Raw genomic sequence first — 22,598 nt, forward strand, 5'->3', positions numbered from 1 at the left:
AGTCATTGGGGGCGGGATGGGTAGGTAGGTAGGGATGGAGGCAGGATGGGGAGAGTACGCATTGTTGTTGGGGGGTGAGCTAGGGGAGGGTACGCAGTCATAGGGGCGGGATGGGGAGGATACGTGATTAGGGGCGGGGTTGGCACGCGCAGTGATTGGGGCAGCATTGGGAGGGGGTTACGGTGTGGGAAAATATATATATATACTGTCACGCCCACGTTGCTATAATAGTACGTGACATGCCCCTGTGGGTCGGAAAGGGAAGTATAGGGATGACACACAGGGGAGGGAATTACTACCGATTTTTTTTTATATTTATAGAAGCACTTTTAGACACAAAAGCCTGGTACACTGTGAGATCATAAAGGCATTTTTTTCTCTCGCTATGAGTCAAATATTTAAGCTTTGTGATGTTAAAGAGGAATAACAGTTACAAAAAGGTTAATGCACAAATGGAGGCTAGTATGTAAAACAGCATTACAAGAGAGATTATTTCAGAAATACAGATAAGAGTACATTGTTGTGTAAACTAGGGTTAAAAAACTTATTGATGTTGAAATTTTTATCCATTTGTTAATGCATAGTGCATTTGAGTCATGTGAGTAATAAATTAAACCGCCGGATCTACAAAAGTGTACGAAACAAATATATAGAAATATGATTAATAGCTTAAACTGTCGGATCTACAAAAGTGTACGAAATAGATATATAAATATCTAATTAGTAGCTTAAACTGTCGGATCTACCAAAGTGTACGAAACAGATATATAAAGATCTAATTAATAGGTTAAACTGCCGGATCTACAAAAGTGTACGAAACAAATATATAGAAATATGATTAGTAGCTTAAACTGTCGGATCTACAAAAGTGTACGAAATAGATATATAAAAATCTAATTAGTAGCTTAAACTGTCGGATCTACCAAAGTGTACGAAACAGATATATAAAGATCTAATTAATAGCTTAAACTCTCGGATCTACAAAAGTGTACGAAACAGATATATGCAGATCTAATTAGTAGCTTAAACTGCCGGATCTAGAAAAGTGTACGAAACAGATATATAAAAATCTAATTAGTAGCTTAAACTGTCGGAGCTAGAAAAGTGTACGAAACAGATATATGCAGATCTAATTAGTAGCTTAAACTGTCGGATCTAAATAAGTGTACGAAACAGATATATAAAAATATAATTAGTAGCTTAAACTGTCGGATCTACAAAAGTGTGCGAAACAAATATATGCAGATCTAATTAGTAGCTTAAACTGCCGGATCTAGAAAAGTGTACGAAACTGATATATAAAAATCTAATTAGTAGCTTAAACCGTCGGATCTACATAAGTGTACGAAACAGATATATAAAAATATAATTAGTAGCTTAAACTGTCGGATCTACAAAAGTTTACGAAACAGATATATAAAGATCTAATTAGTAGCTTAAACTGTCGGATCTAGAAAAGTGTACGAAACAGATATAAACAGATCTAATTAGTAGCTTAAACTGTCGGATCTACAAAAGTTTACGAAACAGATATATAAAGATCTAATTAGTAGCTTAAACTCTCTGATCTACAAAAGTGTACGAAACAGATATATAAAGATCTAATTAGTAGCTTAAACTGTCGGATCTATAAAAGTGTACGAAACAGATATAAAAAGATCTAATTAGTAGCTTAAACTGTCGGATCTATAAAAGTGTACGAAACAGATATAAAAAGATCTAATTAGTAGCTTAAACTGTCGGATCTACAAAGTGTGAGAAAAAGATATCTTAAAAATCTAATTAGTAGCTTAAACTGTCGGATCTAGAAAAGTGTACGAAACAGATATAAACAGATCTAATTAGTAGCTTAAACTGTCGGATCTACATAAGTGCACGAAACAGATATAAAAGATCTAATTAGTAGCTTAAACTGCCCGATCTACAAAAGTGTACGAAACAGATATATGCAGATCTAATTAGTAGCTTAAACTGTCGGATCTAGAAAAGTGTACGAAACAGATATAAAAAGATCTAATTAGTAGCTTAAACTGTCGGATCTACAAAAGTGTACGAAACAGATATATAAAGATCTAATTAGTAGCTTAAACTGTCGGATCTACAAAAGTGTACGAAACAGATATATAAAGATCTAATTAGTAGCTTAAACTGTCGGATCTACAAAAGTGTACGAAACAGATATATAAAGATCTAATTAGTAGCTTAAACTGTCGGATCTACAAAAGTGTACGAAACAGATATATAAAGATCTAATTAGTAGCTTAAACTGTCGGATCTACAAAAGTGTACGAAACAGATATATAAAGATCTAATTAGTAGCTTAAACTGTCGGATCTACAAAAGTGTACGAAACAGATATATAAAGATCTAATTAGTAGCTTAAACTGTCGGATCTACAAAAGTGTACGAAACAGATATATAAAGATCTAATTAGTAGCTTAAACTGTCGGATCTACAAAAGTGTACGAAACAGATATATAAAGATCTAATTAGTAGCTTAAACTGTCGGATCTACAAAAGTGTACGAAACAGATATATAAAGATCTAATTAGTAGCTTAAACTGTCGGATCTACAAAAGTGTACGAAACAGATATATAAAGATCTAATTAGTAGCTTAAACTGTCGGATCTACAAAAGTGTACGAAACAGATATATAAAGATCTAATTAGTAGCTTAAACTGTCGGATCTACAAAAGTGTACGAAACAGATATATAAAGATCTAATTAGTAGCTTAAACTGTCGGATCTACAAAAGTGTACGAAACAGATATATAAAGATCTAATTAGTAGCTTAAACTGTCGGATCTACAAAAGTGTACGAAACAGATATATAAAGATCTAATTAGTAGCTTAAACTGTCGGATCTACAAAAGTGTACGAAACAGATATATAAAGATCTAATTAGTAGCTTAAACTGTCGGATCTACAAAAGTGTACGAAACAGATATATAAAGATCTAATTAGTAGCTTAAACTGTCGGATCTACAAAAGTGTACGAAACAGATATATAAAGATCTAATTAGTAGCTTAAACTGTCGGATCTACAAAAGTGTACGAAACAGATATATAAAGATCTAATTAGTAGCTTAAACTGTCGGATCTACAAAAGTGTACGAAACAGATATATAAAGATCTAATTAGTAGCTTAAACTGTCGGATCTACAAAAGTGTACGAAACAGATATATAAAGATCTAATTAGTAGCTTAAACTGTCGGATCTACAAAAGTGTACGAAACAGATATATAAAGATCTAATTAGTAGCTTAAACTGTCGGATCTACAAAAGTGTACGAAACAGATATATAAAGATCTAATTAGTAGCTTAAACTGTCGGATCTACAAAAGTGTACGAAACAGATATATAAAGATCTAATTAGTAGCTTAAACTGTCGGATCTACAAAAGTGTACGAAACAGATATATAAAGATCTAATTAGTAGCTTAAACTGTCGGATCTACAAAAGTGTACGAAACAGATATATAAAGATCTAATTAGTAGCTTAAACTGTCGGATCTACAAAAGTGTACGAAACAGATATATAAAGATCTAATTAGTAGCTTAAACTGTCGGATCTACAAAAGTGTACGAAACAGATATATAAAGATCTAATTAGTAGCTTAAACTGTCGGATCTACAAAAGTGTACGAAACAGATATATAAAGATCTAATTAGTAGCTTAAACTGTCGGATCTACAAAAGTGTACGAAACAGATATATAAAGATCTAATTAGTAGCTTAAACTGTCGGATCTACAAAAGTGTACGAAACAGATATATAAAGATCTAATTAGTAGCTTAAACTGTCGGATCTACAAAAGTGTACGAAACAGATATATAAAGATCTAATTAGTAGCTTAAACTGTCGGATCTACAAAAGTGTACGAAACAGATATATAAAGATCTAATTAGTAGCTTAAACTGTCGGATCTACAAAAGTGTACGAAACAGATATATAAAGATCTAATTAGTAGCTTAAACTGTCGGATCTACAAAAGTGTACGAAACAGATATATAAAGATCTAATTAGTAGCTTAAACTGTCGGATCTACAAAAGTGTACGAAACAGATATATAAAGATCTAATTAGTAGCTTAAACTGTCGGATCTACAAAAGTGTACGAAACAGATATATAAAGATCTAATTAGTAGCTTAAACTGTCGGATCTACAAAAGTGTACGAAACAGATATATAAAGATCTAATTAGTAGCTTAAACTGTCGGATCTACAAAAGTGTACGAAACAGATATATAAAGATCTAATTAGTAGCTTAAACTGTCGGATCTACAAAAGTGTACGAAACAGATATATAAAGATCTAATTAGTAGCTTAAACTGTCGGATCTACAAAAGTGTACGAAACAGATATATAAAGATCTAATTAGTAGCTTAAACTGTCGGATCTACAAAAGTGTACGAAACAGATATATAAAGATCTAATTAGTAGCTTAACCTGTCGGATCTAGAAAAGTGTACGAAATAGATATATAAAGATCTAATTAGTAGCTTAAACTGTCGGATCTACAGAAGTGTACGAAACAGATATATAAAGATCTAATTAGTAGCTTAACCTGTCGGATCTAGAAAAGTGTACGAAATAGATATATAAAGATCTAATTAGTAGCTTAAACTCTCGGATCTACCAAAGTGTACGAAACAGATATATAAAAATCTAATTAGTAGCTTAAACTGTCGGATCTACACAAGTGTACGAAACAGATATATCCGTTTCTTACACTTTTGTAGATCCGACAGTTGAAGTGTTAACATCTATATAATTTTATATATATAAAATATAATTAGTAGCTTAAACTGTCGGATATACAAAAGTGTAAGAAACAGATATATGAAATTCTACCTACATGTAGGAAGGAAGACAAATAAAAAGATTTTATTGATGCACACAACTCGCCGCAGCTGTGACATAAAACATCTATCTATAAATGTCCCTTGTAAGTCAATTCCTTTTTTGTCTTATTCGACATATCGCCCGACTCATTCATTTATAATGCAAATATTTTGTTTGACAAAAATATAAGTCTACATAACAGAGTGTCGCTGTATTGGAGATAGCCGGGTTAAATACAGTACGAAATACTTCGAGACCGACGAGAATCAACATAATAAAGCTTGTCAACTTGAGGTCCGACTCTACACTATATATTGATACAGTGTATTCACAGGGACATGATAATTAATATCATGGTGTAGGTTTTCTATCCTGATCACAGGGACATGATAATTGATATCATGGTGTAGGTTTCTATCCTGATCACAGGGACATGATAATTAATAACATGGTGTATGTTTTCTATCCTGATCACAGGGACATGATAATCAATAACATGGTGTAGTTTTCTATGCTGATCACAGGGACACGATAATCAATAACAGGGTGTAGGTTTTCTATCCTGATCACAGGGACATGATAATTGATAACATGGTATAGTTTTCTATGCTGATCACAGGGACATGATAATCAATAACAGGGTGTATGTTTTCTATCCTGATCACAGGGACACGATAATCAATAACAGGGTGTAGGTTTTCTATCCTGATCACAGGGACATGATAATTGATAACATGGTGTAGTTTTCTATGCTGATCACAGGGACATGATAATCAATAACAGGGTGTATGTTTTCTATCCTGATCACAGGGACATGATAATTGATATCATGGTGTAGTTTTCTATGCTGATCACAGGGACATGGTAATCAATAGCATGGTGTAGTTTTCTATCCTGGTCACAGGGACACGATAATCAATAACAGGGTGTAGTTTTCTATCCTGATCACAGGACATGATAATCAATAACAGGGTGTAGGTTTTTTATCCTGATGTAGAGGAGAGTAATATTAGAAGTTTTAAAAGGTCAGAGCATCACTCGGTAAGTTGGAGGAGATACTTCAAATACAGCAGGGTTTAAAAAATATACACCATGTACATGTGATTGAGTGGTTATACTTAGTACTTAATACTTAGAAAAATAATTCAAAAAGTTGAATTTAGAAACCAGATATGATATTACTTATAAAACACATACATCTTGTATGGCGAATTATGTGTGATCTGGTGTTTTGTTATTATAAACTCTTGAACGGTCGTGAAAAATCACTCCCCCATAACTTACGGTACTGCGATTTGTGTCAGTGATAACCTTCCGTAGATTTCTGCTGTTAATCTATTTATAGCACACTGTGTTAATAAAATTGGGTTCTGCAAACAGATAATATCTATTTATAGCTTTTCGGCGGGTTCATGACCTGGCGTTGAAAAATTCCTTATCTTTTCGCCATTGGAAGTAAATAGAGTTATCGCTCAAATTTCTGTATCAAATCTGAACAAGTTCGCATATCTTTCATAAGTTAGGAAAACAAAAATGTCCGCAGATAATTTATATTGGTCTAGCGCACAGGGACATGATAATTTGTTACAGTTTATGTTTGGACCTTGGCTGATGTGTTCAAGGTAGAGTTAGACGTTTTAGGGATAAATACCAATTTATCGTCGGATACCATCGTTGGGAGGGGTGTTTTTTTTACGGAAGTTTAACCCCTGAATCTGATTACTTTGAACACGTCTGGTAAGGACCAGACATAGCAAAACTGTAGCAAATTCGCAGGTCCCTGTGGTCTAGCGAGTTGTCGGAATTTTCAAATGATGTATTTTCTAATAACGTCGAGCCCTGGAGGAGAAATGTTTCGACGGAATTATCTGACAGATAATGTATATATTGTAACACTTTATCAAAAGTTATAGTAGTCAGCTGTTGATGTTGATGGGTTTCCATGCACTTTCGTATGTTCCGGATTTATCAATCCTGACACGTTTTATTCTTTTAGACGGTTTGCAGGTTTAGACAATAAATATATAACTCCGCATCCCAAACCATGTAATAATGCTGTTTACGTGTGAAAAATGACACGAAAATCCCACCAGACATTTATTTACTTCGGTTAAGCTGTAAATAAGAATTAATGTGAAGGCCAAACTGATATATACTGGTGATATATAGATATATATATAAATTTCTGAAATAAGAATATAAACCGCAACCAGTATATCACATGTCAACCTCGGGACTTGTGCACTGAAGATCCTACACTAAACAATGTTGCTTTTCAGATTTCGTAAATGCAAATTATCAAAATGAGGGACGAAAAAGAGAAAGTAACTCTAACCATGAGAGGCAAATTCTTATTGTTCCTTTTTTAATTAAAAAGAGAAGCAACTCTGAAGAGGAAAATTTCTTTGCGATTATAATTCGTGCAGTGGTGTTATCTGCCTTCATGAACAGTACGAAACATGTGTAAAGATTTCTTTTGGCAAAGTCGTCTGAAAGTATATTCATTTCCTCGGATGTCACGAAGACTTATCCAAATGAAATGAATTTACTTTGAAATGCATTTTCCGGTCTCTATGGTATTTAAAATTCCTATTGGTTGCGTCAAATGAACCGATTTGTCTATCGTGCGAAAGTATGGGATCAGCATTACTCATTAGCTTACCATGTGATCCAATTTGTAGCTTGACATGTGTATCCGAATGCTTGTGTTTCGGAAGTGGTATTGGTGTCCTACTTGTTATGGTTCCGTTCTTCAAACGGCTCATTTATAGTTTGCAATATCACTTGGATACTGCAGGGCAGCAGGGCAACTTTCTTTTATTGAGTTCCAAATGGTGGGATCGGTTTGACCACAGTTTGCTCGTTTATGAAAACGGGCCTTGTGATTTGATGTTGTGCAATTTAGAAAGACTTTCAATGGCGAACCGGTTTGTCGGCATAAACGAAAGGGCCCCAACTTACTACATTCTAGGCAAGTTAAGTTGAGAAACACGGATAACGTGTTTGTTGGTATACGAATCTGCAACCCTTGCAGTCAAATACATTAACCGACGCACTACCAACTGTGCTGGTGACATCACATTGACTTCTCCCTTCTGTAACTTTCCCACAAAACGCCTTAATCATAATGCGAAAATTATTAATATCATAACATCCTCATTACAGTAATTGCCACATGACAAACGGCTGATCATTTCACTCTCCTGATTGTAATCCTATATTTAGACGGCTTTGACCCCGTTGCAGTTGGCCTTCTTGCACTGTAAATGTATCGGGTCATATCTCCGGATCTTGTCTCGCGCTTCGCCAGGTCTGGTATCCTGAAATTAATTAGATCACCGGACAGATAAATTAATTATCCTAGTAATTAGTGTGAGAGGCTTACGAACAACACATAGCCCATGGGGGTTCCTTATACAATTCATACGTGTGTGGCACGTGTACTAAAATCCATACAACCACTAACGCTGAAATTTTATACAGTGTCATACATGTTTATGTTACTCTCTGTGTTCGGTATGCTTGTCATGCGAGATCACTCTCCAAATACGTATGCAATAGGTATGTTTTGTAACCATGTATACCTTAGCATTCTGCCGTTAAGTAAAGAAAAACATACTTTGGCTAAACGCGAATGTTATCGTTAAACACCTTTCATATGTATTTCATGTATCATTTTGAATGCAAAGAAAAGCATACCTATACTGAAAAATAATTATTACCTATACTTCTGTGTGTGTGTGCGTGTGTGGGTGTGGGTCTGTCTGTCTGTCTGTGTCTGTATGTCTGTCTGTCTGTATAATACAAGGATTATTGCTAATGGTGTAAAATGTATATTCATTAAAACTTAGTAATAATTGGTAGATTGACTCGGCATTTATGTAATCGCAATCAAGATAACATTGCCGCGGAGTTACCTCCCGTCTCTGTCAGTATGTTGTTTGTGTATCGTATACATACATGTATATGTTACTTTCTGTGTTCTGTATGCATGTCATGAGAGATCACTCTCCACATATGTATGTAATATTATGTATTATATTTATGTATGCCTATGGGTCGTAGGGCCCCCGGAATAAACTTGAACTGAATTGAATTGAAATAGTGATGTGGAATTTAGTTTAACATTTGGGTTTTGTTTGTTTTTTTATCATATGGTGTTTACAAGTCGCTGTTGATTTAATATCAACGGGACTTTCTTGGAATATCACAATTTGTGTGACGGACGATCGACTGTTGACGGACACATTTACAACAAAGGGATTCGAGTAAAGCAGTTTACTGGAAACGTTTTACAATATTTGTTGTACTATTCCCATCAAAAAGCATTATATAATGAGGAAGACAACGGAATCATAGAAATACAAAATTATCAAAATATGGGCTTGGGTTAAACCTACAATTCATAGTAAATTTCCAAAATTTAAATTCAATTTATCAATGACCATTTTGTTTTTAATTATTCTCCATATTTAGTAAAATGAAAAGAAATGCATTAACGTTCCGTTTTATTTATTTCCCTTTTTTTTTTATATATAATTAAAAAAAAAATACGATGACGGAAAATTGTTCCTAAATCCGAAACAAGTAGGATTATTTCAGAAATCAAAGAAATGGATACCATTATATAAGTCGATTTATTGTTTCATTTTATTATAGCGGAATGAATTGAAACATCATACAAGTGTCGTTTACATTAATCTTAAAGGATTTAAAAAAAAATTGGATGATGCTTGTTTCTAACAAAATCAATATTTTTAGTGTAGGAAGGTCAAGGCGTTAACAATATCATTATTCAATCCCTCTCCCGCCGGACGAACGGAGTAATTGGATGTAGTATTTCTAAATATAGAAATTTATTATCCGCATCATCTGTTCTTGTAATAAGAATCACGTAAATGGGAGAAAGGAAAATATGTGGCTATTACCGCTTTTATGGCTACACGGAACAGACTTAAGTGCTTCCATATAAAGCCTTCTATATATATATAAATATATCATTTGCACCTGACAATACCTTTCAGACAGGTAAGTCAATTAGTGTATTGTCGATTTCATGTTCGTCGTATATATGTTACATGATTGAATATTATGTCCGATTCCAAATATAAATGGCTAATTCCCCGGTATTGTTTTTAAGTGATTAAGCTTATTACTGTTTCTTAGCGATGAAATAGACAATGTTGTTCGTTTTATGTCTATCGCATTAGGAATACTAATGAGATCTCTGCTCGCCTGAAATAGATTTGATTTGTGAGAGCTTTTCCACGTGCGTGTAAATGTACATGTGAAATCGCGCCTAGCTACTCCCGTCATCGTTCGAGGTCCCAGACACGCTGAATTGACATCTCCAATAAACTGTATCTAGAATGAGTTAGCACTCAAGTTTTCAGCCAAAAATTTGCGTTCGTTTAATGGGTGTTTTAAGTAAATAAAACTTATTATTTTAGGCATTTATAAGAAAACATCTTTAAAACTGGTAAATAAAAAGCAATATTTGTTTTGTTAACAAAACTTCAACAAAACTGCGCACATCACTTCTAAAACGTCAGAACATATATGAAGATAGCGAGCCATTTTACATGTAAAATGTAAACTTGATTTATTTTATAACAATTATGAAACACGTTATTACATGTTATATTAATCACACTTGTTGGCCCAGATGGAAGTGCACAAAGGGTCATACTGAATACCCATGTGTGATCGGGCAAGGTGACCCAATAACTTTTCAGGTCCGATCGGGGATTAGAACCCCAGCTCTTTTGGTGAACGGCGAGTGAACTTTCCACTACACTACCCTATCGCCCCGTTTTACATTGTATTCCTTTCATATCATCATTTGATAAAAGTGATATCAGTACAATGAATTATAATTGTTGATATATCATTATAATGATTAAGTGAAACTAGCTAACTAATTTGGTGATATCACTAGTTTACAATCATGAACGTTCAAGGAGGTTGATACAATTATTTATCAACCTCGTGAAGATTATAATAATTACTTTAATGAATTGGTGATGTCACTAAAATGAAATAAAGTAAAAAACGGCGCCCCGTCAACATGACTTAAGTCTGTATTACACGTTATCCTCGATATTCGCCTTTCATGCATTAAAAAAAAGATTTTTTCGAGATTTAATGATTTATCTAGGGTTTGATTAAGGGACTATCAGTCTCCTAAATGTTAATTGGGGATATATTCTTCCCTGATTTTTTCCGTCTATCAGATCTGTAGATGTCTATCCTGGTGTTACCTCAATCACCAGCACATCTATCTTACTGGAAGGCCAGACGCGTGAGAGTAAACAAAACACATATATACGATAAGGGAATTCAGCGAGATAGAGCGACAAGTGTAAACAAACGGCAGATATATTTAGGATAAAAGACTCTAATTGTTCGCCTATGAAAACAATCCGTGCAGTTGGCGTGCCGCAAATAAATCACATCTGTTCGCGAAGGTCGCGTGTACTGGTAAAATCCAGCTCTAGTCAGTGTAGATATATAAACACGCACCTCAGTACGGTATTTATGTTAAACTATCGTCAGGGAATCGATTGGAACAGAATTCGGAAAACAAAAATTAACAAATATTAGGTGATTTGCAGAAATAAGTTGTTAAGGAATTTTTTGCTTCATTACCATCATATATATATGTCCCAAAGACTTCCTTAAGGGGAAACTACATCGGTGTTAACCGTTCTTTGATGCTACATGTATGTTGATGATATATGAAAGGTGTACGAACGACGGTTTTGATGAAACTTATACGAAATTAATATTTAAGTATTAAACATATAATAAACCAATTGAAAAAAATGAAGGGAGATAACTCTGACACGAATCACACGTTAAGTATCATATGTAAGGTACTTTTTTTTTACCTTATTTTGATTTTATTTTAACATGTTTACATTTACTGACCGGTTTATTTTCGGAATTAATTTGATTTTGTTTGATGAGAGAATTAAAATATCAAACTCCTGATGATTTAAAACGACTTAAATCTATTCACGTAAATTAATTGTCAAATTCTGGAAACAAAACCCATCCGAATAGATATTTTATATCCTGTATTATGGGTCTCATGCGGCTTCAATCTTTAGATGAAAATTCTAAATTCAGATTATTTATTTATAAAATGAGATGATTTTTTTGAAATTCAATTCTAAATGTGGTCTGTGACTTTACAGAAAAGAAATCGATTTCGCACACAACAATATGCACATAAAAGAAAGAAAAGGCAATAATAGTTTCACTGACGTTGGAGTATGGAAAGAGAATGAATGTAAATTGTAAGAGCTCAAGCATTAATTGGACATTTTCACTGACGTTATACAACAAAACAGGAGTAAAAAACCAAATAAATCAGAATTAAAGGATAAGAAACAGTAATATGAGAAATTTAATCTTAATTTGATATTGTCAGTGATGTTATTAAAACAACGTCGTCACAAACTGATATTTTATTTTATTTTATTGGTGGTTGGGTATATTGGCACTTCATTTAAAGTCCGTTTCATATTTTTTTTTTTTTATTATTGGAAACAAAATTTCCTTGATATGCATCACCGAATAAAAAAAGAGTAAATAAGAAAGAGAAAAGACATGCAGGAAGTTATAGCGTTATCATTTTGGAAGGCAAGTCAATATTGTTGTTTCCAAAAGGGCAAACAGAAAATCACGATATTCCAATGATCCCACGTTGGTCGCCTCATATGTGGTTGTAGGTACCAACTATTTGATTCGCACATGTTCTATTTTAAGTGTCCCGTTATATCTTACATGTATGGAACGAGTTATAGTGAGATTCATAAGAGTCTAAAGGAATGGAAACGAGGGTTGTTCTGTGGCGTAGTGGATAGTGCAATCGACTTTCACCAAGACGGCCGGGTCCAACTCCCCAGTTAGTCGTAAACACGTATTATTGGGTCACCTGCTCGACCACATGGATTTTCTCTGGAAACTGGTTTCCTCCCACGTTACGTTAAGACCCCACCCCCGTGTTTCCTTCCTTACCTATAAGATTTATTTATTCATATAAAGGCGAAAACATTTTTGTAAATAATTGAAGTATATAATTATGTTTCGATGGAGACGATCTTATAGTTTCTTTTGTTATCATATACCACAAATGTATAGTAATGAAATATTTGATGATAGTTATTTCTTTTTTTCTTTTGCAGATTTCTTTTAGGAGCACCTGAGTGAGCGGAAGTAGAAAGTAAGCCGGAAGTAGAAGTCAGGATGTAGAAGTTAGAAGTTAGCAAAAGTTTCCACGAATGGTTTGCAGTCCTCTACATGACTTAATAGGAATGGATAGCTGTGGAAAAAAACCCTGATATTTTCTTGAGAGCAGTATCAAAGTTAATTACAAAAACAGCTAATGACGTCAGAGGGACATATGACGTCAGAACTACGGTACACTAATCAAAGAAGTATTACGTACGATACATAAAACAATGCAGTTTTTAATCTTCCCCAAAGAAGACAAAGCTGGCAATCGATTTTTATAACTTTTGAGCAGACGGTGAAATTGATTTTTTGTCATTTGCTTCCATAATAGAAATCTGGTCCTGCACGTGAAGGGAATGAAAGACGACAAAGTGTGTGATATTTTGTGGTGTATTAAGATATATATATTAGTCATATCAACTTGAAGTGTTTTGTCAGAGAAATAATGACAGTCTGGTTATATTTTGATACGTACGAACCATTGACTGAGGGCCGCCTTTGTACTCGGTCATATTTCATCAATTGCATATTTTTTTTTGTCTAGATTAAAGGGTATATGCTTCCTTAGGTCATATCTGTGATTTGTGTAAGAGTTATCTCCCTTGAACAATCTAATAACTATTTTCTGATTTTTCAAGGAACTCTTTTGAAACGGAGGTTGAGATACCTGACACATACAATAAGGAGGCATACATCCTTAACCTATCACGGCATTGCAAAGAAAATCAGTCATCAGTAATTTATTGAGAAGTTGCCCCTGTCTCTAGAATTTTAAATTAAAACAAATATATATATACTCCAATAATTTTAAACATTTTCCTGTTTAATGCTAGAAATCATTTTGCTGTCTGATGCTAGAGGAGAAATAGGCTAGAAGAAAAATGCAGCCTGTTTTTTTTTTGACCTATAGTCCAATAGGAACTACAAGAATGCTAACGCCATTTTTTTACTGAAAACGTTTTCACTTCGTCACAGACTTGAAATCGATCAAAATAGATCAAGATCCTTTATATACAGGAAATATGTTGTGAAGTGGAATAATGGTAATCCGAACTCCGATAAACTGGAAAGCTCGCTTCTCCGGACGCAAATATTCAGGAACATTTATGCTAATTCCTTCAGTTAGCTGGTCAAACTTTTGTTTTCTTTCTTTATTTTCCTGTCATTTTTTCCTGGAGCGTAAGGATGGAGAAAGAACTAACATATTTTCGCACTACAATGTTATTTTTTATTATTATTTGCTACAAATATACAAACTTAAGATTTTGTTTTCGTTTGACAATGCACAAACATTTAAAGTGTATGAGATATAAACCATTATGTAAAGAGAAATCTACATTTGTCAAGTATGTGCATTGCTGTACTATATCATAACAGACGTATTTGTCACAAATGTCATAAACAGAACGTCGCTCATCTTTACCGTACCCCCAGGGATAGTTGTTTCGTGTTGGTTTCCAGTAGTAACGGGCGACCGGTCGTTACGCAGGCAAACGGTACCAATGATCCTTTATCACTTGTGGTGCGACATGGTACAATTATATTGGAAATACGGCAAGAATATCGAACTTTCTTAATAGTCAATAGCTTAAGTTCGGACCAATTTGCAGAAAAAAAACTATCATAGCTTTAAGGTAATCGCTCGCGTGTTCGTACGTTTATAAACGAGATGAACAGGGTTGGTATAAGTAAAGGGAAAATCAATGTATTTCGATACGGTAAGGACTTTCAAAAAGTTTAAATTTGTCATTTTAAATACCATTTAAAAAAAAATATTTATGAAAGTCATTTTACACATGAGATTGCAGATATAAATATTTAATAAGTATTTTTCAGATACCTTTACCAATTGATATATACTGTTCATTATATCTTCACAGAGAGAAAATATTCGCGAGTGGCAAAAATGTATATTCGCTAAAACTAATCGACCTGCAGTAAACATTTCTACCTTGATTCTATGCGATGTTACTACCGTCGATATATTCGAGAGGATGTTAGTTTGCAATGCAAAAACAATGATGTTTAACTATATTCGGCGATAAATCTTATTTCAAATCCCACATTTCTCGCGAAGCATCGTGAAAATGATTTTCTCTCGAAATATAAGTCATCTACAATACCTATTTTAACGCTCTCATATGTCGATCTCTGTATCTAACAATCTTTTTTTGCGATTAAACATCTGTTGGACATAATACAAATGATATGTAAAGATAAGTGCTGTTTAAATACCCACGAGAAGATGATTGTTCCGAGATAAATTTTGTCTTTGTGGAATTTGGTACTGACGCACTAAGCGCACTCGGAACAGGTTCAAAGTCGTTGTTTGAAGGTTTATTTACGAACATTCAAAAATAAGATTTGTGTAAAAAGTCTAAAAACATGAAGAAAAAATGCATTTCCATGTAAACATATGGCGTTTCAATCCATGTACATGCAATTTTGAGTTTTGAATTTCAATATTATGAAAAAATGAATTAAAATCCTGCTGTGTTTAAAAGTCTGATTAAATTTCTAGATTCGATTACAAAATGATACAGAATCTAATTATGTACGTATTTGTTTGTATTTCCTGTCTGTGGATGAACATTGGGAATCTAGATACAAACGATGCCATTTGTTCTCTGTTATTATTTTTGGAAATATTCCAGATGATTTTTTTGTGTTTTAACTTGTATAAAGTTATCAAACAGTTGCATCTTTACAGTATAGTTAGCTTTAAGTAATCTTTGACTTTCTGTTCACCTTTACTCCTTTTTTTAGTTGAAAATCTGTTTTTGTATTTGTTTCCACGGGTTACTTTTGACCAATTTATATTAACTAACTCTTTATGTTTTCAATCTTTATGTTTTTAAAAAAAACATCGATGGAATATACGTAGAATTAAGATTTTAAAACTAACCAGGTTTCATTGACTTTGTCGAGTTGTCGAGTTACCGTTCCACAGTATACGTAGCTGTCATTCAAACGTATTTTATTTAAGTGTCATAGAAGTTGAAAAGACTATGAAAAGAAAGATAAATATAAACATATATATGTGCTATTTTTAACATGAAATCAAAATGGTTATTTTTAAGAATATGGTGATGTGTTTATTACTATATATGTGTAGTAGAGCGTTGTGATGAGAATGGTCGTACGCGTGTGCTGTGTGTGTGTGGATGAGTGCGATGAGTGTGTATAACTGCGTGAAGTTGATATCTTAAAGGAAATCAAAAATTGATTGTATCTATATTAATAATTTTGCGTTGTATTTATATTGTCAGTTACGAGGCTACTGTTATACCGCAAATATATGTATATCTTTACTCAGTTTGTGAATCAATCAAAACATTTGAAATATAAAACACACGGTTCTAAAGGATTAGCATCTCATGATCACTGCACACAAGGTTTCTCAAATACTAGTAGTTATCCATGACTTGTGGTTTCTCAAGGAAAATTATTTAATTATACATGTAGTGTACCATTACACGTGGTTTCTCAAGGACTAGCGTCTCATTTCACACGGTTCTCAAGGACAAGAAGATTTATGCACGTGGTTTCTCAAGGATTAGCGTCTCATTTCACTCGGTTCTCACGGACAAGAAGATTTATGCTCGTGGTTTCTCAAGGTTTTGGGTCTCATTTCACTCGGTTCTCAAAGACAGGTAGTTTTATTACATTTGTACATGTGGTTTCTCAAGGAAATTTATTTAATTATACATGTGGTGTATCATTACACAGGAACTTTCAAGAACTAGCGTCTAATTACACACTTCTCTCAAGGACTGGCGTCTCATTACACACGTCTCTCAAGGACTGGCGTCTCATTACACACGGTCCTCAAGGACTAGCCGCTCATTACACACGTTTTCTCAAGGACAAGAAGTGCTATTGCATGTGGTTTCCCAATGACTTAACGCTCATTACACACGGTTTCTCAAGGACCAGAAGTTGCTCATGACTTGTGGTTTCTCAAGGAAAAGAAATCTTACGACATACGTTTTCTGAAGGACTATTGTCTCATTACACGGCGTTTCGCATGGACCAGAAGTCTCTTTAGGACAAGTGGTTGCTCATAACACTGTGATCGGTATGGCTTTATAAACTCTTGTTTTTTTTGATCTCTCAAGTTTATCAAGACATGTGATCTCTCATATCAAAGGTGAATTTTCAAGGACGACTGCTGGTGGTCTTTAGGACTTCACGTTTCTGTTTCACGTCTCTGTTTCACGTCTCTGTTTCCTCAAGGACATCTGGTCCTGTGTGACTTGTGATCTGTCATACCACTTAGTCTTTGATAGATATTCGTTCTGGGTATCTGATGGTAACTCAAGGACACATGGTTCCTCCACCTCGGACAACATCAAAGTACTTGTCTCTTCATAAACTATATGTCACGTGACATTCTCTCTATTTTCTCAAGGCAGGAGATACATATCTTTTCACGGTCAAATGATATTATTGAACATTGCGTATTGACCACTCTTTCGTGTGGGTACTATTGACACTCGATCTCGCTCTGGCTACAGGATATTGTTATATGACAAGTGGCCTATAAATTCATGAAACTGTCCCCAAGCTACAATTCAGATTATGAGCTGTATACTAACTCTACTTATTCCGGTGATAAAATAATCAAATTTCACATGTTTATTATTACGCGGAGTTGTAAGTTATAATGATAAAGAAAATTGCACACAATATGTATTAAGTGCACAAGAGAATGGGAGGAGTGTGATATTGTTTTCATATATATGAGATATATTTAGGTCACTTTATGTACGTCGCGTGACGCGCTCTAAATCATTAATGGATGTCTGCACGCGTAATCTGAAGTAACGCCATATCCTTTGTGTCAGATTGATAGCCTTCTAAGGTTATTCCTACCGTTCCATAAGGTCATCCCTGTAGCGTCATGTGGCATAATTCTATTAACTCGGTCAAGGTCATCCCCATATTTTCAGATGACCTTTATAATGTTCCATTAACCCTGTTAATAATATTCTATAGAGTCACGTGGCAGTTCTATTAACCCGATCTAGATAATCTGAATAGGTTTTATTTAATGTTGTGCAATTAACCATGTCAATGTCATCTCCATAGCGTCATATGATTAATCAACTTAAGTAGGTCAAGGCTATCTCCATAGCATCATATGATTAATCAACTTAAGTAGGTCAAGGCTATCTCCATAGCATCATATGATTAATCAACTTAAGTAGGTCAAGACTATCTCCATAGCATCATATGATTAATCAACTTAAGTAGGTCAAGACTATCTCCATAGCGTCATGTGACATTATCCACTTCAGAAGGTCAAGGTAATTTCCATAGCACTATGTGATATTATCGAATATAGCGTTAACAGGTCGTCTTACAGATTGTTTTCCCCATTGACTAGATCCTGTCATGGTCGTCTCTATATCTACAATGTATATCGTAGCCTAGTAAAGGTATCATCACTATCACCCTAAAACAATAGTCACATTTAGTAAATATTTGTTTATTGAACGAGCACGTGACTAGTGACGTATGTTTTACAGACAACTGTGTCTCACGACATTATTTGGGATAGTGTGAGCGTGGGATAATTAGAAAATGGGAATCTGAGGTTGTTGAAATAGTTTCATTATTGACAGTGATTTGTGAGAAGTTGAAACGTGTTTAGAGATGCGCTGTACGAACATGTGGAATAGCCCGAGTATGGAGATCTAGATTTGAGAAATATCTTTCCGTGTACAACCAGTAACTAGTAAACAAACGTAATTTTCGGACGTTGGGTGGAGGATGTGAACACATGTGGTGAAAATGGCATGAATGTGTTTCACTGTATGGGAACCTAGGAAGGGTGGTTGATAATTTCCAAATGAACAGTAAGAAATATTTAATTTTGGTGGTTGGTGTGTTATTGAGAAAAACATCCACGAGGTAAACTACGCAAAGTTCTTACGTGGAATACTGTAAACGGACATATTTTAGCGGTATTCAACTGTTAGAGATTTTCGCGCCTTTGTACGGCGCTTATATATGATTGCACCTATTGAAGTTTCTGTATGTAGTTCTACATCACACTTATTGTGAGAGCGCCGATTCATCAATGCGCTTATCTGTTCGAATTTTAACTAATACGCCAAAAACAAATTCCTCTAAAATAGGTATTCTTACAATATATACTGTGTGAGAGAGAAGCAGATATCGAAACTAGTTATCTTTCATTAAATCATAGAATTATATTTTTCCATGTTTGTTGATGAGACATTGAAAACCGCATGTAGTTGAATGCTTCACCGAGCTGTATGACGAGAACGTCACATCAATTTGACGGAAACATTTAGGGGTGATTTCACGGTGTTTTGTGGGATTGGAGATACTGCAAACCTACATGTCATACGGTACTGTTCGGAGTAGTGACTGAGAAATGATACTGATGATGAATTGCGATGAACACAATTGTGCATTCGGGGCGGCTTGTGGGATGGGGTATATTGCACTAAACTCTATGACATGTTCTGTACGGAGTAGTGACCGAATAATGATACTAATAATCAATTGTGATGGACACAATAATGAATTCGCGTTGTCTTGCGAGATGGGGGATATTGCACTACACTATACGACATGTACTGTACGGATATTTGCGACCGAATTATATGTACTGACGATGACGCGGTATCTTGTGGGATGGGGGTATTGTACCAAACTCTATGACATGTACTGTACGAGATTTAGGACCGAGATGTGATATTGAATTGTGATGGATATACTTGTTTGTCGTTGTATTATATGATGCACTGTTGTGGTATACATGTGACATAACACTTGTTCTGTTAACTAACTTATGGATGCTAGTAGTTAAAAAGGCTCGTTAGATCACGTGTCGCGAGCCATGTGATAGTTCAATAAATTATTGTTATATTATACCATATCGCTGTCGTTTTTTGTCTTTCATAATACTGCTGCATCAAGCTATATTTTGAAAATACCCTACGTTTCATTTTTTCCACTCGATTTGAATCTGTTGCCCCCTTTCCCGCAAATAAATACAAATTAAAAGAAATAAAATCATAAATGGTTCCGAAAATTCAAAATCCTGGCACGTCCTTAAATGACCAAAGCTGTTAATAGGATGTAAAACACAATTATAATATCTGTGAAGAAAAACGTTGTTCATAAATGACGTGGCCAATATTATACCAACTCCACGCTGGATTGGGGGTATACTCTTTGAAGTGTTTGGAAATAAACTCAATGAGTTGCGTATTGTTCCAGTTCAGTTACGTCCTACGTGTATTTGAGCTCACCAAGATACTGACGATCAACAAGCATGCTTCAAATTGAATAGAAAGCGGAGGTATGATAACCAGGAGTACACTCCTGTTCCAAGCGTAACATGACACTCAAGTCAAGGGTTTCCTCATTTCTATAACAGCCAACATTGCTTACTCTCACCCGTTTCCTATCCCTGTTCATAAACTAGGATTGGATCCAGAACAGAGTGTCAGTTTTTTCCACGCTCTTCAATAATATGCCATGGTCATTGATATTCAGAAGCGCTAGAACTTCTGAACAGTTGTTTGTCCAAGTCCGTGGCATTGTAATGGAGCATTCACAGAAGATCAGGCTCTGACGAAAAGAACACACTGTAATTAGATGCAGGATGAAATTGAGGTGATTAAAGTCAAGAATTTTCTGAAGTCACTTGGCAACCAATTTTCTCTCTATAGTATTTCAAGAGTAACATAAGAATGAAACAAGTTGGCAACAATCGGTTGGAGCCTATAAAATAATTCTAAGAAACTCATTATGTTTTCATGGAGTGTTTATGCAGTGTCGACGTCGATGTAAGCTGATCCAGCTTCTTGGGACGCATCTTGATACTGTCCTCTTATAAGAGAACTAATCAAGCTGTATCGGATGCCAACCCTTCAGATTTCATGTCAGGCAAGTGTCATTGTCAACTAGGGATATTGTCTCGAATTCATTTCTAAATTTTGCTGTTTTGTCGCTGAAAAAGGAGCCAAAAGTATTTTTTTTTAAATCAGAAGATTCGCAAAGGAGGTTTCTCCAACGCAAGACGCAGGACTAGCACACTTGTGTAAAGTAGCATGTGGTGAGTTATGGGATTTCAAAATTCAATTGAATTAATGATAATAATAATTTGAGGTTCTTATATACCACTTTATCACTACCTTGTTTGTAGGTCGACGCAAAGCGGTTCACACATTATTATCTGTGGTTATAGGGCCTTTGCAACCAGCCAATATATTTTCTCAAATCCCTGGGGAGCATACAACCGGTGCTGGCATTTCGGCGCTCACAGCTAGCATTCAACAATTCTAGCACTCCCCATCAACGTACTCATTTACAGCTGAGTACACTGGAACAAGCGGAGTAAAGTATCTTGTTTATAGATACAACACAGTTCCGTGACTCGAGCCCGCAAAGCTTCGGTCATGAGCCCGACGTTCTACCACTAGACTACCGTGCCTCCACGGAATTAAAAAGTTGTACAAATGTTAAGCTTATAATTCCTTGTATGACAGCTTTTCAGTCATAAATTGGACATCGGACAAGAAATTTACAAAACTTTACAATTTTATTATGAGCAGTCAAAATCTTGGATCTCACGAGACCGTCCCTGACCGTTTCCTTCCAGACCCACCGGAAATTATTCATTACTGTGGCCAACGAGGACAAAATTACACACGGAACGTTGATGCCAATGCATATATACCGCTCCCCTTATCTTCACCACACGCTGACACATATAATATAACGGTATATCGTAATTGGATTATTTCCCCTCCTGTCTTTGACCGGATGTCGGAATCCTATTTAAGTCACAAACGCCTTACTCCCTGGCGTTTGACACAACGAGGCTTAGTATCAACAAAATTACGGTCTTTTTTGAATTCATCTTCCAGCGCGGATATATATGTCTTATATTTCAATTATTTATATTTTGTCATGTCATCTTTTATATATATTTTTTATTTTTATTTTTCGTGTTAATTTCTTTTCAGTTTAATGACGAATGAAATAGTTGAAAGAAAAAATGTTGAAATAGCTTCGCTCGTTAACGCATAATCCAAGTAACATGAGGCTTTATTGGTAAAATGATTCATGAACGTGGAATTTAAATCAGTGATTTTTTTTCATGATTTTCAAATGAAAACATATTACATATGCATGTTTACGGAATAAAAGCATCAGGCACAGTTTTTATACGCATACAGATTATATTACTTTCCGAATTTTATAATAATTGAATTTGAGTGAAAGTTTGATTTAGAGTTTCATTTAAGCTTAGTGAGTGATTGAAACATGTGTATCCTTGTGTATCAAGTTTCATTTACATAACGACATTACTTAAGACACATTTTAGTATCAGCACCAATATTCGTACAAAACTACGTGTTTTAATAGGAATATGACAGCACGCTAGCAACTTAAAGATGTCTGACAATTTCAAGATCCTCAGGATCCTTACAACAATGCCAAAAAACTGTAAATTCTGGCTACCG

General features: G+C 34.7%; 1 protein-coding gene across 1 annotated transcript in view; it reads left to right on the forward strand.

The window, feature by feature from the left end:
* LOC110459398 (histamine H2 receptor-like) overlaps positions 1-19,994 on the forward strand; it is a 67,644-nt gene extending 47,650 nt beyond the window's left edge. Inside the window, exon 2 of the mRNA XM_021511628.1 lies at positions 13,038-19,994. The gene's annotated coding sequence lies outside the window, so the exon portion shown is untranslated. The remainder of the gene's footprint in view (positions 1-13,037) is intronic.
* Positions 19,995-22,598: the final 2,604 nt, after the last annotated feature.

This window comes from Mizuhopecten yessoensis, unplaced genomic scaffold (assembly GCF_002113885.1).
Source record: "Mizuhopecten yessoensis strain PY_sf001 unplaced genomic scaffold, ASM211388v2 scaffold10059, whole genome shotgun sequence".
Taxonomy (NCBI): Eukaryota; Metazoa; Mollusca; class Bivalvia; order Pectinida; family Pectinidae; genus Mizuhopecten; species Mizuhopecten yessoensis.